This window comes from Schistocerca serialis, chromosome 2 (assembly GCF_023864345.2).
Source record: "Schistocerca serialis cubense isolate TAMUIC-IGC-003099 chromosome 2, iqSchSeri2.2, whole genome shotgun sequence".
Classification (NCBI taxonomy): Eukaryota; Metazoa; Arthropoda; class Insecta; order Orthoptera; family Acrididae; genus Schistocerca; species Schistocerca serialis.
Window position 1 is genome coordinate 1,030,944,092 of NC_064639.1, and position 8,525 is coordinate 1,030,952,616.

Sequence of the window (8,525 nt, forward strand, 5' to 3'; positions counted from 1 at the left end):
AAATACAGCGATGGACACGAAAAGGTGACTTCGCAGCATGACAAAACATACTTGGGAACACTGAAACGGAATATCCTACCACACCCACCATATTCTCCAGACGTTGCTCCGTCTGACTATCGCCTTTTTCTATCAATGGCCCACAGACTGGCTGACCAGCATTTCCGGTCGCATGAACAATTACCCAATTGGATCGATTCATGGAGCTCCTGAAGAGACACTCAGCTCTTCCTCCGCGGGATTCATGTGCTGTCCGAGAGATGGGAGGAACTAGTAGCCAGCGAAGGCTTTTACTTTGAACCGTAAATTTTTTGTAAGTTTTCACAATAAAGCCTCGATCTTCAAGAAAAAATGGTGGTCGCGAAGTTATAGACGTAGTATGAAAGTACTATCCTGACAATTGCCTTTCAGAATTCGGTAGCGTCGTAGTTTAAGTAAATCGCTGAAGTTAAATTGAGACTGGCAGAGTCCAGCCACTACGCTCTTTCTAAAGTTAAGTCCTGCAAACTGCAACTACAATTCAAATCAGTTCAAGCGTAGATAAATCACTTTGCCGTACAGTACTTCATATGAAATTCGGAGTGCTTCTCGCGACTGGTACATCATAGTTCAGATATCAACGACCGTTGTCGCTCAGGGCGAAGATTTGATCAAAGTCCCACATATGCGAGGAAGTTCGCCGAGTGATGATGAGACTGCGTGAACTGATAGACTCGACTCCCTATCTAGCTGCTGGTCGGAGCGGATGTCTTTCACAGGTACTGCCGGCATATGCATCATGTTGCACTGAACACCTAGTGGCCGCAACTGCCTCCAGTGACCATACCCAAATTGATCATTACCTTTCCATTTGGGACTCCGCGGTCACAAGTTCAAATGTGTTGCCAATGTGTGTCTTCAAGTCCCGTTTGTTTGTAACTTTGGTTCGGAACACCTAATACCTTATAAAATTCCATAGGAAGAAGTACCGTGTGGTCAAAATTAAAGTGCATCTACTCTTGGAGTACAAGTGTTGGGTGTAAGAACTATCTTACGGCAATGAAATTAGGTAGATACGCTAATGCGTTAATGCGGAACGGATTTACGCTGGAAGCAAATTAGTTCCTATTTTGGCCATCAGGTGCCAATCTGGCGCCGTACAGCATATCGTCGACGTCTCCAGTGCTCACACAAAATGTGTGAGAGGCGGTTAATAATAAAACCAGCATTATACCTTTCTCACTTGTTTGACCTTTTCTGCCCACGTCCCGTTCCTAATCCATTACATATGGAAACATTTATATACACCTTTCATGCATTCACAGCGTCAGATTTGCCAAAATTGGAACTAATTTTTTTCGGCGTAAATCGGTTTCGCATTAACGCATTAGAATACCCACCAAGTTTCTCTGCCGCACGATAATAATTCAGGTGACTGTGGCGGCCATCGAATCGGACCACACCCTTCAAACCACCTATTCGGAAATTTTTCATTCACAAACTGACGGACGGCTAGGACTTAGTGAGACTTAATGACCTTTCTAGACTCTGAGAAGCTCATCTGCAGAAACCAGCACGGTTTTAGGAAACAACGGTCATGCGAGACACAGCTGGCCCTCTTTGTGCATGACATACAACAGGCTCTAGATACCGCCTCCCAGGTTGATGCCATATTTCTCGAATTTCGAAAGGCTTTCGACTCAGTTCCGCACTGTCGCTTGCTACAAAAAGTGCGCGCTTACGGTCTATCCAATGACATATGCGGTTGGATAGAAAGTTTTCTAACAGACAGGGAGCAGTATGTCGTCCTAAACGGGGTAACTTCAACAGAAATAAGAGTAACTTCAGGTGTGCCCCAGGGCAGCGCAATAGGTTCTCTGCTTTTTACGATTTACATAAACGATCTGGTTGATGGTATTGACAGAGGCCTTAGACTGTTTGCCGATGATGCTGTAGTCTACAGGAAAGTAGTATCACACGAAAGTTGTGAACAGATCAATGAGGATTTGCAGAAAGCCGCGCTGGGTTAGCCGAGCGGTCTAGGGCGCTGCAATCATGGACTGTGCGACTGGTCCCGGCATGGATGCGTGTGTTTGTCCTTAGGATAATTTGGGTTAAGTAGTGTGTAAGCTTAGGGACTGATGACCTTATCAGTTAAGTCCCATAAGATTTCACACACACACACACATTTGCAGAAAATAAATGCGTGGTGTAATGACTGGCAGTTATCTCTCAATATTAGTAAGTGTAATCTACTGCGTATAACAAGGCGAAAATCCCCATTAATGTATGAGTACAAAATAAATGATCAGTCTTTGGAAGCGGTAACATCAGTCAAGTATCTGGGTATGACTATTCGAAATGATTTCAAATGGGAGGATCAGATTACACAAGTAACGGGTAAGGCGAACTCTAGGTTGCGGTTTATTGGTAGAATCCTGAAGCGATGCAGTCCTTCAACAGCTTACAATACGTTAGTTCGTCCTGTCTTAGACTATTGTTCGTCTGTATGGGACCCTTACAGTTGGGTCTGATTCAAGAGATTGAGAAGGTCCAAAGAAGAGCGGCAAGATTCGTGACTGGTACATTTAGCCATCGCGAGAGCGTTACAAATCTCATAGAAAGTTTGAAGTGGGATACACTTGCAGATAGACGACGCGCTAAACAGAAGAGGGTGATCTCTAAATTCCGAAATCCAATCTTCACCGAGGATGTAGAGCATATATTATTGCCACCAACTTTCAAATCGCGTAATGATCATCATTCAAAGATAAGGGAAATAAGAGCTCGTACTGAGGCGTTCAGACAGTCGTTTTCTCCTCGCGCGATCCGCGAATGGAACAGAGCGGGGGAAATATGACTTCGGCGCGAATTGTGCCCTCCGCAACACGCCGCTTGGTGGCTAGCGGAGTATATATGTAGATGTAGATGTGGAGATGGTGACTTATCTGGTTCCAATATGACTTCAGGTTACAGGTGTTCCAGCTGAGGCACAGGAGACTTTTGTAACATACCCGTATAAACATCATTGTTGACAGATCACTTTATGAAAAATAATGGACCAATGCTGCAACTAAGCATAAGTCGCACCAGACGCTGGCCATGGGATTGTTTCCTTTCATTTCTCGTGAAACATGAGGACACTGTGATAGCCATGTACTAATGCCTTGAGGATTCTGCAGTGGACTCAAGACTCACTGGCGAAATCCGCTCCCAGGTAACGTAGCCATTTGAGAACCATTGAGTCAACGTCCTCATTGTTAGAAAATCTCTTTCCCCAGATGTTCTGTCAGCTTGCCGAGAAGATTGCCTAGACATTGTCGTTTGTGGTCGAAGTCGATAGCCTTGCTGATTAGCACCGAGTGAGGCGGCGTTGTGGTTAGCACACTGGATTCACATTAAGGAGGACAACCATTCAAATTCGCGTCCGGTCACCAGATTTTGGTTTTCCGTTATTTCCTTAAATTGCTCCAGACAAATTCCCGAATGGATCCTTTGAAAGGGCACGATCGATTTACTTTTCGATCTTTGAAACGATCCTAGCTTGTGCTTTGTCTCTAATGACGTCGAAGTCGACGGTACGTTAAACCTTGATCTTCCATCGTTTTTTTATAGTTTCATTAAGCTGCATTTTTTCCCGTTGCCGGACGTCTTCTTTTGCTCGCTATCTGAACTTTCACAATATCCCGAGTCTGCATTTCACAGGGTCTAATCGTTTCATTTCTGTCTTCACCACTGTCCGCGTTTCACAATCATACGTAGCTGTGATGGACACATAGCTTTTCATTAACTTTCTTCTGGTTACAAGGTTTAGAGTTTTGGATATTAGTAGGTGCTTCTTTTTATAGAAAGCTCTTCTGCCTTGCACCATCATTCCTGCTATGTCTTTCTCGCATCTTCTTTCTTTATCTATTCTCCTTGTAGTTTTTTTTGTTAATAGCTGTAATTCATATTTATTTATGTAAGTATGTTTGTTTGTTTGTGTGTGTGTGTTTGTGTGTGTGTTTAAGTTCCAAGACTCCTCTTAAACCACTGGACTGATTTCAACCAGGCTTGGCACACATATATCTTATTCCAGAATGAGATTTTCACTCTGCAGCGGAGTGTGCGCTGATATGAAACTTCCTGGCAGATTAAAACTGTGTGCTCGACCGAGACTCGAACTCGGGACCTTTGCCTTCCGCGGGCAAGTGCTCTACCAACTGAGCTACCGAAGCACGACTCACGCCCGCTACTCACAGCTTTACTTCTGCCAGTATCTCGTCTCCCACCTTCCAATCTTTACAGAAGCTCTCCTGCGAACCTTGCAGAACTAGCACTCCTGAAAGAAAGGATATTGCGGAGACATGGCTTAGTCACAGCCTGGGGGATGTTTCCAGAATGAGATTTTCACCCTGCAGCGGAGTGTGCGCTGATATGAAACTTCCTGGCAGATTAAAACTGTCTGCCCGACCGAGACTCGAACTCGGGACCTTTGCCAAAGGCAGTCCCGAGTTCGAGTCTCGGTCGGGCACACAGTTTTAATCTGCCAGGAAGTTTCATATACCTTATTGCCAGGAAACAATCGCTGTGAGGGTAAAAACCATGTACTTATCAAAGGGGTTGGGGTGGGGATGAAAAAGAAGCGCAGCCTGCAACGCGTGAATTCCTAGACTTTATTGATTCAATATATGAGATTGAAGGCACTTAGCGACATAGAGCAAACCTTACACATAATTTCATACCTATACGAAATTTTTTCTCTCTGACAACCTACACATAATTTCAAACCTCTACGAAATTTTTTCTGGTATGCAATAAAAATATCGCATTAGGCATGACATTACAACTTATTACTTTTTTTATTACTAACAGTATTCGTAACACATTTTACAGACAATATGCACTAAGTCAATGAATGCAAGGGCAAAATTATATCATTGTACGACACAAAGTTCAAGACATACGACGTCATAAACAACGATAAGAGTGAAAAATTACCGCATCATGCATGATATTTAAATTTATCACTTTGTTGCTACTAACTTCATTCGCAACACATTTTGCAGATAGTATTCACATATGCCGCTGAGTGTACCTACAAAATTGTGTCACTGTAGGACACATACTTCAGGAGATGTGACATCATAAACATTAAACACAAGGCCAGATACTGCGTGGTATTGGCGTGGACGCACTGCTGTGAATAAATATCTGGGCAACACCGAGTTTCTCCCCTAGTACGTAGATAAACAAAAGAAAAACAAAAGTGAAGGTGTGCACAACAGGTTGATACACTGGACACGTACATTTTACATTTGGAGGAGACACTGTAGAAGGCAGATGAAATATGTTACCTTTTAAGTCGGATTTATCAAGAATTGTTTCGCTTTCTCTTCCGATTTAGTTACATTAATTTTCTATTTTTTAAAAGTAATTATTAAAAAATGCCAGCTATACATGCACGACCTATCATGCTCAAATTGTCTTTGACATAAAGAGCGTCATCTACGAATTCTTTCGCTTTCTCTCTCTTTTAACAATTGTAGATTTTAACTTCTTTTTATTTAACTACCTGACCGGTTATTTTAGTAAGACTGGTTATAATAGTGTGTTGGAAGCAACAAATATTTTTCTAGGGGGTTTTCGAATTAAATTCTACTATCCGCCTGAACAATGAAAGCTATTTGATGTTTGAATACCTAGAGAACATTCTTTTTAGGAATGGTTGTTTTGCAACGTCTATCCTTGCTGTTCTTGCTTCATTTCGCTAGGGTCAGCGTAATGATGACATCATCGTGTTTACTAACGCCAATTTACTGCTTAGCAAAATTCATCCACCTCTCAAGAGTCTCTCGTTTAAGATTAATATTTAGTCACCCAAGATGTCAGGCTGTCATGCTTACCATTACCTTAGATTTCCTTTCGTCTGTCTACCGAATTCAGCTTTCACTAGCCCAAATTCCATTTCACCGTACTCAGTTTTTCTTTATTTTCTGCAACCACAGCTACACTGTGTAATCAAAAGTATCCGGACACTACCAAAAACATAAGTTTTTCATATTAGGTGTATTGTGCTGCCACCTACTGCCAGTTACACCATATCAGCGACCTTTCTAGTCATTAGACATCGTGAGAGAGCAGAAGGGGGCGCTCCGCGGAACCAACGGACTTCGAACGTGGTCAGCTGATCGGTGTCACTTGTGTCATACGTCTGTACACGAAATTCCCACACTCCTAAACATCCCTAGGTCCACTGTTCCCGATGTGATTTTCAAGTGGAAACGTGAAGGGAAACCTACAACACAAAAGTGTACTCGCCGACTCGTCTATTGACTGACAGAGACCACCGACAGTTGAAGAGGGTCGTAATGTGTAATAGGCAGACATCTATCCAGACCATCACACAGGAATTCCAAACCGCATCAGGATCCACTTCAAGTACTATGACAGTCAGACAGGTGGTGAGAAAACTTGGATTTCATGGTCGAGTGGCTGCTCATAAGCCACACATCACGCCGGTAAATGCCAAACGACGCCTCGCTTGGTGTAAGGAGCCGAAACATTGGACGACTGAACAGTGGAAAAACGTTCTATTGAGTGACAAATCACGGTACACAATGTGATGATCCGATGGCAGGGTGTGGTTATGGCGAATGCCCACTGAGCGTTACCTGCCAGCGTGTGTAGTGCGAACAGTAAAATTTGGAGGCGGTGGTGTTATGGTGTGGTGGTGTTTTTCATGCAGGGGGCTTGCACCCCTTGTTGTTTTGCGTGGCTCTATCACAGCACAGGCCTACATTGATGTTTAGCACCTTCTTGCTTCCCACTGTTGAAGAGCAATTCGAGAATGGCGATTGCATCTTTCAACACGATCGAGCACCTGTTCATAATGCACTGCCTGTGGCGGAGTGGCTACACGACAATAACATCCCTGTAATGGACTGACCTGCACAGAGTCCTGTCCTGAATCCTATAGAACACCTTTGGGAAGTTTTGGAACGCCGACTTCGTGCCAGCCCTCACCGACCGACATCGATACCTCTCCTCAGTGCAGCACTCCGTGAAGAATGGGCTACCATTCCCCAAGAAACTTTGCAGTACCTGATTGAAAGTATGCCTGCGAGAGTGGAAGCTGTTATCAAGGCCAACACCATCTCTAATTCCAGCATCACCGATGGACGACGCCACGAACTTGTAAGTCATTTTCAGCCAGGTGTCCGGATACTTATAATCAGCGAACCGTATCATACTAATTTTCTGTCGATGACAATCACTTCCTGTATCGATATAGTTCTTTACAGACTTCGTGTTTATATTTAAGTATAGCTGTGAAGTACGACACTTTCACGCGTATTTGTAAAATGTCGCCTGTGGGCTGTGGAAGTTCTTGGTCCCTGTTTATACTTCACGCGGAAACCTCTACGGAGACTAACGGAGCAGCTCGAATCAAGCTTCTGTAAGGGAAGCGCTGTTGTGTCATTTCAGTTCCTAAATTTCCTCTGTGGATATTGATCTCAGGCGCTTGAACACACTGCCGCAGAGAGCCACAGCTCGATTAAAGGTCGCAGCACACGAGCACCCAAGCTTTCAGCCCCGCGCAGCAGATTCGGGCGACAATTTGGCATGCATTATGCATCGTACACCAGCGCAGCACAAATGTTTATAATCCGCCAGCGATTTTCAAAGAGAAGCAGAAAAAAATTATCGGCAGAACAATAACTACCAATTGTAGTACTTGCATCGTTTGTTGCTGGCGCCGCGCTATTTCTATGGTAATTCGTCGATTGTTGTGAACATTTAATAGGGCAGTAAGTCAGCTTATCCCGGGCGCTGTTGTTGTGGCCGGCAGTGGGATAAACGCCGCGCGCCGCACGCCGCACGCCGCATTCAGCGCCAAACGGCGGGAATTGGCTACGAGCTGACAGGTGGCGCCAGAAGCGAGGAGGCGGCGGTGCGCCCGTGGACAGCAGCCGCGGCCGTTGAGGGAACTACCGTCTGCCTGTGCAGAAGCACCACAGGGAGAGAACGAAAGGTACGCGAAGGAACTTGCCCCCCTTCTTGCAGCGGTGTACCGTAGGTCTCTAGAAGAGCGTAGCGTGCCAAAGGATTGGAAAAGGGCACAGGTCATCCCCGTTTTCAAGAAGGGACGTCGAACAGATGTGCAGAACTATAGACCTATATCTCTAACGTCGATCAGTTGTAGAATTTTGGAACACGTATTATAATAATTCCAATCCCCAAGGTGTTGACAGATGTGAAAATTACCGAACTATCAGTTTAATAAGTCACAGCTGCAAAATACGAGGGCTATCCACAAAGTACATTACGTTTTGGAATTAAAAATAAATAAAGTATTGGAAATTTTTTTTATTATATCCAGATGATAGCCACACTTAAATACTACTTTTCTACATAGTTGCCACTTAGATTAAGGCACTTATCGTAGCGATGGACGAGCTTGGAAATTCCTTCGTCGTAAAATTCGGCCGCCTGCGCCTTCAACCACGTGGCTACCTCTTCTTTTGGGACAGAAAAGGTGTGATTTTTGTGGATTTCCTGGAAAG

At 44.2% G+C, this 8,525-nt stretch overlaps 1 non-coding gene across 1 annotated transcript; it reads right to left on the reverse strand.

Annotated features, from left to right (window-relative positions):
• Positions 1–4,122: 4,122 nt before the first annotated feature.
• Positions 4,123–4,197, reverse strand: Trnap-cgg (transfer RNA proline (anticodon CGG)). The gene has a single exon. It is a non-coding gene; the product is annotated as a tRNA-Pro (tRNA).
• Between the last annotated feature and the right edge of the window lie 4,328 nt (positions 4,198–8,525).